We start from the raw sequence: 10,877 nt of genomic DNA, 5'->3' as shown, positions 1-10,877 counted from the left end.
GTTTTAATTAGCTTTTCATGATAGTGATAGGTCTTTTCCATTTAGTTTTCTTTTCTCATGGTATATCATAGGCTTTTGATAAAGCCTTTTCTATTATCAATATATCTCAATAAGTGATTACTAAGTTATTTCGACCTTCCCGGTATGTTTACTGCATGAAATTAAATCTAGGATTCTCCTAATATCACCATATACGGAGTAATTAGAAATAAATACTAAATATTAACATATTTTATCAAATAATGGATAATTATTTGCATGCCTTTTATTTTTCTTGTTATATATCTTCGATATGTTTAAATAAACTCTATTTATCAACGTTATATTTCCAGCGCCATCATACGAAGTTGTTCTTGTTCTTCTAATAAGAACGTTATTATTATAATTACAACCCAAACTACAACCATCTGCAGGCGACATAGAATTGAAAAAAGGCAAAAGCCACAATATAAGAATCAGCAGGGGCGTAAAGGGTGAGGAATGAGTAGGGCTCCAGTCAGTTGTCCACTTTTCATATTCCCTAATAACCAACTGATCATGAATATATTATCATCTTCTATTCTGTCATTCTAATTATAGGCCATGCCCATGTCCATTTCTTTTTCTTATAAGTTGTTAGAATAGCTCTACTTTATTTTGCTCTCGTATCCATGTTGCTCTTTTTCTGTCCCTTGGTGTTATTCTCATCATTATTCTTTCCATAGCTTGTAGAGTTGTAACTAGCTTATGTTTTAAGGCTTTAGTAAGGCTCCAAGTTTCTGACGCGTAAGTAAAACCATCTCATTAAATACTGTCCTTTTTATAGAAAGTGGTTCTGTATTTTATATTTCATAATCTCATTTTGTTTACCACAAACACACACGCGCGCACACACACACACACACACACACACACACACACACACACACACACACACACACATATATATATATATATATATATATATATATATATATATATATATATATATATATATATATAGATAGATAGATAGATAGATAGATAGATAGATAGATAGATAGATAGATAGATAGATAGATAGATAGATAGATAGTGAACCCCAAATTTATACCTGATATTATTTATTCTAGAGAGCACTTAAAAGCAATGTATCTAAACTTTAAATAAATTATAAACCTTGTGGGCCAATGCAGCTTTGATCAAAAGGTAAGCAATTCTCCAAATTTTAATAATTGTGTATAAAATAAAGAACAGACATTTGACTGTTAAAACGGGATAAACGTTCTTTTCTAAGAACGTGAAAACACTTAGCTAGAGAACAACTAGAAAAAGGGAAATTATCACTTAGCCATAGAGACTCCCATAAACATATCTCTGATTAGTGGAATAGCTTACGCGCGATTTGCATCCAACAGTTTTGGTAAAACCTTGGACTACACATTCCAGTGTCCACCTGAAGGAAATTGTTGGACCTTAATCCTCTTTAGTTTATCTAAAATACGATAGCATTCCATCTAGACAAAACTGCAGTAACAATATTATTTTGTAGTCCTTGGCAAAAATTCAATTATTCTGGCAGGTACAGTTGGACACAGGAATTCCTGGCACACCTCACTCCGAGGTAATGCATTGTGTCACACTCTTACTGCATAGCGAGTAACCAAACAGATGCTGTAGGGAGAGGAGAGAGAGAGAGAGAGTGGGTGGGGCTAAATACGGGAACTCTCTGCACAGAAACGGTGTGATAGGATGCACTTTATCAGGGCAAAGTATGTCAGGAATTCCCGAGTCAAACTGTACATTTCATTAAAATACGGCTTGGAATAAAAAAAATGACCATATGATGTTTATCATCTACGATCCACCAGAAATTGATCAAGGCATTTACTAGAAGAAACGCAGTAGACTACATATTATTTTTATTTCTTTGTTATGTCATATTTTGAATAATCTGTCCATTGTATGTTACACTAATTTCAGGTTCAATGATCCAGCTGGGTGGTAGCATTCATCAAGCCTCCAAGGTGGTGGCGTTCACAGAAACAGGGATAGATTCAACCAATTCAATTGAGAGGGAGGTGACTGTAACCACATAGTCCGTTGCAGGCTGCAGGCTGCTGATATTTATCCGATTAAGAGAGTATTCCCAGGTGTCAAACTTGTTGCCATGTATAGGTTCGGACAAGTCAATCAGGTACGCACCTATGGGGCAAGTGGCTACATCATCTGGGTCCTCAAATGTTGCTAAAAGCCATGTCGATCCGACCTCAGGCACCTCCAAATTCTTGGGCGGACTTGGTGCTGGAAAAATACGATGGAAATTTTACAGGGCATTCATGATTAACTAGTGTACATGACAGGTCAAAATGCCTGCTAAATATTTAGATAGATATGCTCACACAGATTCAACCCTTGCCCATCCTTCTTAAGTACAACCCGCTAGTTAAGCAATTTGTGGGAGATTGGGGTTTCCAAGAGTACCCGTCGGGGTACCCTATCTTACCAGGATATGACTACTCATTTCCACCCTCCTGCTCAGCGTGACAGGAGAGAAATATGTTTTTATACATAGCAGACACTTGCTCTTTATTATATATGAGAGAAATACATCTATATAAACATAACCAGTCACTTGCTCTTTATTACCTAGACGTGGATCAATACTTATTAGAAATTATATCTTCTATGAAATGAGGGATTTTCGAATTAATCACAATATAAAAAGGCAGTGGAGAAACAGTGATTATCACTACTAGTATATTATTCTTATTATCGACACTATTACAATGTGGGATATTACAACGTAATACGTTAGAACCTAGTTCTAGGTCTTGATAGTAGGTTGGCCAGGGCACCAGTCACCCTTTGAGATACTACCACTAGAGTGTTATTGGGTCCTTTGAATGGCGAGATAGTACTACGCTGTATCCCTTTCTCTGGATACGGCTCATTTTGTCTTTGCCTACACATACACCGAATAGTTGGGCCTATTCATTTTACATTCTCCGCTGTCCTCATACACCAGACAAGACCGAGATGACCAAACAATTCTTCTTCGCTCAAGGGGTTAACACTGTAATTATTCAGTGGCTACTTTCCTCTTGGTAAGGGTGGAAGAGACTCTTTAGCCGTGGTAAGCAGCTCTTCTAAAAGGACACTATAAAATCAAACCATTGTTCTCTAGTCTTGGGTAGTGCCATAGCCTCTGTACCATGGTCTTCCACTGTCTTGGATTAGAGTTCTCTTGCTTGATGGTACACTCGGGCACGCTGTTCGATCTTATTTCTCTTCCCCTTGTTTTTTTTTTTAAGTTTTTATATAGTTTATGTATGAAAGATCTAATTTAATGTTGTTACTTTTCTTAAAATATTTGATTTTATTTGTTTATTGCTTCGCTTGTAGTTTAACTATTTTCCTGATTTCTTTCCTCACTGAGCTATTTTTCCCTGTTGTCGCCCTTGAGCCTATAGCATAAGCCTACAACTTTTCCAACTAGGGATATAGCTTAGCTTATAATAACAACAACAACAACAACAATGATAATAATAATAATAATAATAATAATAATAATAATAATAATAATAATGATAATAATAATAATAGTAGTAGTAGTAGTAGTAGGGAATTATTAAGATTTGAAATACAAGATACCGCATCAATATGTTGTGTGCTTGTAGAGCATAATAAATCTATTTCTTTTAGCAGAGTTTAAGCTTAAATTAGTGCATGATTCAAATTATCAGGAACTCAGAGTATGATTGTTAATATGCCTAGGATATTGAATTCCAGCATCCCAGAACGTTTCATTAACTTAGTTTAAAAAACTGATAACTCAGATACGATTTTAGGCCCTCTTCTTGATTGGAAATCCGCCAATGAGAAAATTATCTAGTCTATTGTCTCTACTACTGAAGAAAAATTGGTGTGTTGGTAAAAGTCTTTTATAGGGAGATCAGATTTTGAAAATTGAAATAAGGGGCACCTAAAGTTGAACTTTATAGACATACAACTTGCATGAAGTTACACACGCAGTGACGCAACGCGAAGTCCTTCTCAGCTGGGTCCAGATTGTCCAGGACCAATTTCTTTGATTTCTTTTGTATTAAAGTGTATTCATTGAAGATTTTGTAACAAAGAGCTGCTCATTACATGTTTCAAAGCATTGCAATATTACAATCAAGCATGTTTTGCAGCTTTGAAGGATATTATAACTACAATTTTAATAGTATATTGTATTTGTTTCCTATATTGAAATACGGAACAAAAGGCATCCCGGGGAGGGTCGAAATGGGACACAGGGCAAACATCCTAAATATAGGACAATCCCATTAAATACTAGTCACCATGGCTCTGATCGGCCTCACAAACCCCAACGCTAGGCTATAGATATCAAATTCATCAATTTGTAAAAATCAAACTTTTTGAGAATGTTAGGTGACTGATACAGTACAGTCTGATTGGACGTTCCCAAGAAAGACTTTTGACCCTGATCACCAAGTAGGCCTACACCTTTGACTTCATCTTGACACCAGGAAATGAACTTGCAACCTATGTGTCAATCAATACTTTGTTAAGGAGACGTTCACTATATTAGGTTAGGCTAGGTTAAGCAATTTTGTGTTCAACTGAAAATTTCACAAGTAGGCCTACTCAACAATCAGTTTTGCTGATGCTATTTTGATTTCTTACCAGTTCAATGATTCTAGTTTATAAAGTAAACTGAGAAGAAAACAGGAAGCCTATTCTCAATTACTTTCAGTCGTGGCAAAAAAGAATTCTGAATATGATTATTTTCCGCTAATAAAACCACCTCTTTTATATCCTGTATTCAAGGCATTGTTTTAATAATGATTATAACAAAATAAATATATATAAAGAAAAATCAGGACTATTCATAGCCTATACATTGCTATTTACTAAGTCTTCATTCATCTTTGGGCTTCTGATTTGAGGTAATATTTTGTTATAAAGTCAATAAATATGAACTCATAATTGTCAACCTTACCACAAAATATCCAAAAAGATAATGATAATGACTATGATAGAAATTATGATAATAATAATTACATATAAATGCGTTTCTCACTCCTAAAAGAAAATTTGAAAAGTGTGATTACTGAAGCTTGATAAACATTTAAATATCTCAAAGATTTAAGAAATAAGAAAACATTCTTCTTAGGCTACTTAAACGCCATCGTTATATGTATAAAAATGAATTGGGATGGAAAAAAAACCGTAGCTAGAGAGCGTTGAGAAGGAATTACTTGCAAATTTAATTTGTCCGTAAACAGCAGCTAGAGCGTTTGAACGAAAAACGCTTGAAATTAACTGGTTCGCCAACAGCAGTACATAAACCCGAGGAACCCTCCCACATATGCATTTTGAGCGGGAAATATATGGTGTCTCATTGGTTGATTCTATCCCAGCTGTGATTGGTGGTTGCATGTGACGTCATACAATCGTATTTTTATGAATGAATTTAAGAATTTAACGCGGTAAGGATAAAAACACTGTACTTATTGCAGATAAATTATGACCAAAAAATTACAATTTTCATGAATATAAAATCAAAATGGTAATCAATTTCGTAATAAATAAATAATGGATCTTGTTGAAAGGTATATGTTAAGGAAATATGTCATATTCAAAGGAATACTTGACTAAGTTTTGGCTACGATGATAGAAGTGCGTCTGTTGTTGTAGTAGGCGAAGGCAACTACCAATCACAGTTGAGGCAGTTACAGCCAATCAGAAGACAGAAATATCCAGCCATAAGAAAGTTCCGAGGACTAAATGAGTTGCTGTTAAAAAAAAAAAACCTACACGAATTTCCATACACTCGTATTTAATTAAAACTCTAGTTAAGGGAACGAAGATGGAAGAATTTTAATTTTCAAGCAAATTAGAGACATTTTCCTATAAGATGTTTTTTTTTTTTTATAACACATTTTATTAGAGGTATAATTTCTGATTACCAAAATACATCTCTGTGACGTTTTAATGAGTAAGACAAATTTTGCAGCTTGTCTAATGGGTATTGAGTAACACGTGATAGATACTATTATCATATCGAATTAAATAATGAAGGAACTACAGGACCTTTTTCCTATTTTGTTATACATTTCAAGTATAATGTAATTAATTGAACAAATCATTACCAAATCGTATAGGAAATATGTCGTCATAAAGAGTAGGGGTAAAATACCAGCAGTATACATATTCAAGATAAATGCTGACTTAAACACTACAAATTCTATGGAAACAAACGCAAAACATTCATTTAGTAATAATATGGATGTTAAACATCATTGTTGTATGCATAAAATAGAAATAGAATGACAAGGAAAGACCATTAGATCGTTTGAACGAAATATCTCGAGCGAATTTGACTCGTTTGCCAACAGCAGTCCATTATAAAAAGGAACTCTCTCACCTTATGCGCTTCCTTGGCGGGAAATACCTGGCCTCTCATTGGCTGATTCGTCCTCTTCTGTGATTGGTGACTGTTTGTGACGTCATACATTCTCGTGTTTTATGAATGAATTCAACTGGGCCGAGGTAAAATATCTATACTTATTGTATATAAATTAAGACATAAATTAACTTTCTTACGAAAACAAACTTACATTATTATTACTTTGACTAACAAAATACATAATGGATATTGTTCTTAAATGCGTAAGCTAAATAAATGCGTAATTTTCAAAGGAATAAGTAACTGGGTTATGGCTACGATGTTAAAAGTGTATGTGTGAATTTGTAAATAAAGGAAACAACCAATCATAGTTGAGAAGATACACAGCCAATCAGAGGACTGGAATATCCCGCCATGAAAAAGGGAAGTAATACATTTTCATCAAAACGTATAGAAATAGTTCCTTGAAAGATGTTTTAATAACATATTTTACCAGAGGGATACATTCTAATTGCCAAATAATTATTTTCATTACGAAAAATACGTCTTTCTGACGTCATACGGAGTAGGATGAACTTTAAAAGACTGTCTGAAGTGCTGATTAATTCTGTTTGCTGGTTTGAGTGAGGTATTAGGTAACAGGTGGCTAATGTTCGGTATTCAAATAATTACTATCATATTATCAAGCTTATATAGAGAAGGAACTACAATGCGATGCGTGACTGTAATTCGTATTGTTACATTTCAAGTACAATGTAGATTATTCGAAGGAATTAATCGACTGTTTTGATTACGGTGTGTGTGTGTGTGTGTGTGTGTGTGTGTGTGTGTGTGTGTGAAGCTATAGTATTCATAGGCAACAGCCAATCACTTCTGAGGAAGTTATAGCCAATCAGAGGACTGGAATGTATGGCCATAAAGGAGTTCCAAGCGCCTATGTGCTACTATCCGAAAACCTGGAGCAAATTTCAATGAAGTTACATTTATATCCTTATAATATGTTATTATAACACATTCAATAATAGAAATGAACTGGTTTGCCCAAATAATTATTTTTATTAAGAATAATACGTCTTTGGAACGTCATCATGAGTAGGGTGAACTTTACAGTTTGTCTAAATGACTGATTATTCTGTTTGCTGGTTTGAGTGAGGTATTGAGCAGCACGTATCTAATATTCGATATTCAAATACATACATACATACATACATACATATACCAAGGCACTTCCCCCAATTTTGGGGAATAGCCAACTTCAACAAATGAAACAAAACAAAAAGGGGACCTCTACTCTCTACGTTCCCCCCAGCCTGACAAGGGACTCAACCGAGTTCAGCTGGTACTGCTAGGGTGCCACAGCCCACCCTTACCCCGTTATCCACCACAGATGAAGCTACATAATGCTGAATCCCCTACTGCTGCTACCTCCGCGGTCATCTAAGGCACCGGAGGAAGCAGCAGGGCCTACCGGAATTGCATCACAATAAATACTATCATTATATCAAGCTTAGATATAAGCTTGAATGTAATTCGTATTTTGTTGCATTTCAAGTATAATGTAATTATTCCAAGGAATAATTGGATGTTTTGGGTCTCTTTCAAGTTATTTGATGTTTATCATATGATGTAATCTATTTATTTTGCATGGTTTTAAATATTCATCAGTTTGGGTTAACAATCTGACTCGTATCATAAATGTTTGGACAAAAATTTGGAGTTGTATTAAATCGCTTTTACTGATTTTATCATTAACCAAGATTAAAATGTTTTATATTATTTGTCCTCTTGTAGTTTAGTTCTTTATTACTTTACTTCACTGGGCTATTTTTCGTTGTTAGAGTCTTTAGGCTTCTGACGTCCTGTATTTTCCAACAAGGGCTGTAGCTTAGCTAATAATAATAATAATAATAATAATAATAATAATAATAATAATAATAATAATAATAATAATAAACTTACTGCAAGGTTCAGGATCTTGGGTGGCTATTGCCACAATACCAACTGAAAATAAAAGCAATAATACTTTCATGATTTCAGGACTAGAACTTCATTCACCGAAAATCGATGGAAACTGACACTATTTCGTTGCTGTTACATTAATTTATACAGAAAAAATCCTACTTCAGAGGATTACGCAATAGATGTGGTGAGAAAACAATAGGCCAAATGTGTGGGTGAGATAGATAAAAGATAATGATTAATTCTGAGATTTCGGATATATGTAATAAGCAAGTACTGATAATGGAGATACCTTAACGGGGTGCAAGGGTTTATTTATCACCATGATCAGCAAACATGTACTAGTCAGGGCTATCTATACTAGGTTGGTTTGCTGAGCGAGATCAGACTAAAGTTTCTCGCTATCACCAACCAGCACTGGCCAGCGTGGTGATGAAAATTGGCCAAACCCAAGATATGGGTAAGGACATGTCTGATGTCTGTTCTGCAGTGCACTAGAAACGACTGCATTGTTGCTGTTGATATAGGTCAGGTGTATAAGGAATTTTCATCATAATGTTATTAAATAACTATAAACGATAAAAAGTATTGAAAAATTACATTAATGAACAGTAACTTTGAATAAATTTTCCAAGAAAAACAAAACAAAACAAAAACAGAGTTTACTAAGATTTTTGGAAAGTGCCAAGTGTTACCACCTCACAGGATTTTCCCACAAGTCATTGGTACTTAAATGTTCTTGGAATGGCTCGTGGGGGATTTTTTTTTCTTTTTTAGTTTGACGTAAAGAGTCCTGCTAGCTGTTTTATCATTCATGGTGGTTTATGTATTTTCTTTTTTTTCTGATTCTTTATTTACAAGACAGTTTGATAAGGAATGTCAATTGGAAAAAACACGAGAACCGGAAATTACATTATCATAATTCATAACTCTGTGTTTAAGCATAATTGGTATAGGCTACTTACACGGAAAAAATAATCTTCATAACCTACATGTAAGCAATCATATCCCACCAAAAATATGAGATAATGTTTTTGATGATAAGCTGCAATTTGTGTTACATCATTTTACTTCACTTTTATAAACTGGTCTATCACACGATAAGATTTTTAAAAGTTTAGAATTTACTTACCATGTTTCCTCTTGCATTTAGACTTCGATAGTCCCTGTCGTCCTAGCATTTAAAAGATTAGTATATATACGGCAAAATGAGCCCTATAAATGCCACTTGGAAATCCATACAATTTAAAAGACATTAAGTATTGTGAATAAGATATACACTTAGTCTTTATGAATACCAGTATTTTGGTCACGTGCCATTCCAGATGCTCAGGACATCTATTGGCAGCGAATGAAATTACCTTTAGGTCAGCATATGATTTACTTCTTAAGGGTTTCCTCTTTTGTCTTGATCGGCCATAGCCTTTTAAGACTAGAAAGGTAAAACACTTTCTTAAGTTCTTGCTTTCTAGGCCTTCTTAGCTCTTCAATTTTAACTTATATATTTCATAATGTCTATAAAATCTAAACTATAATATCTAGGAGAAGGGCACTCCAAAATCAAACCATTGTTCTCTCGTCTTGGGTAGTGCCATGGTCCTCCACTGTCTTGGGTTAGAGATCTCTTGCTTGAGACTACATTACGGCACACTATTCTATCTTGTTTCTCTTCCTCTTATTATTTAGAAGTTATCCTCCACTTGTTTTTTCAAGTTTTTATAGTTTATATATGCAAGGTTTATTTTACTGGTAATATTGTTCATATACTTCTCATAGTTTTTCCTTATTTTCTTTCCACACTGGGCTATTTTTCCAGTTGGAGACTTGTGCTTATGGAATCCCGCTTTTCATACTAAGTTTGTAGCTTAACTAATAATAATAATAATAATAATAATAATAATAATAATAATAATAATAATAAATTTAAGACTTTCCCCAGCATTCCCCATATTCCCTTATTTGGTATTCGTTTATTATCTGATGTAATGAATAAGCATTACTTTTTTACGGTTAATTCTATTCTCAACTGAGCACATTCCTGCTTCCGTTATTAATCCCAATATGGTGCATTTAAAACTTCTCCCATCATTCCTTTAACAATCTTGTACTGTATACCCCCTAACTCTCTTATTATTTTTTCCTGTATAACACCCCACGTCTCAATATTAGTAAACAATGCTCTTTCATTACTTTTTCCTGTATAACACCTCATGTCCCAATATTATCAAACAATGGTCTTTCATTATTTTTTCCTGTATAACACCCCCCTTTTTAACATTAGTACACAATGCCCTTTCATTACTTTTTCTTGTATAACACCTCATGTCTCAATATTAGCAAATAATAGTCTTTCACTACTTTTCCTTGTATAACACAAGTCTCAATATTAGTAAACAATGCTCTTTCATTACTTTTTACTGTATAACACGCCATATCTCAATATCAGCGAACAATACTCTTTCATTAATCTTTCCTTTATAACCCCCCATCCTCCTCCTCAATATTGGTGAAAAATGCTCTTTCACTACTTTTCCATGTATAA

General features: G+C 34.1%; 1 long non-coding RNA gene across 1 annotated transcript; it reads right to left on the bottom strand.

Annotated features, from left to right (window-relative positions):
- Nucleotides 1-1,865: 1,865 nt before the first annotated feature.
- LOC137652259 (uncharacterized) lies at nt 1,866-8,497 on the bottom strand. The gene is made up of 2 exons (XR_011046230.1): nt 8,336-8,497; nt 1,866-2,262 (listed from the first exon to the last, which is right to left on the bottom strand). It is a non-coding gene; the product is annotated as an uncharacterized lncRNA (long non-coding RNA).
- Between the last annotated feature and the right edge of the window lie 2,380 nt (nt 8,498-10,877).

Source organism: Palaemon carinicauda, chromosome 13 (genome assembly GCF_036898095.1).
Source record: "Palaemon carinicauda isolate YSFRI2023 chromosome 13, ASM3689809v2, whole genome shotgun sequence".
NCBI lineage: Eukaryota > Metazoa > Arthropoda > Malacostraca > Decapoda > Palaemonidae > Palaemon > Palaemon carinicauda.
The sequence above is the reverse complement of the archived record's forward strand: the minus strand, read 5'-3'. Positions and strand labels throughout refer to the sequence as shown.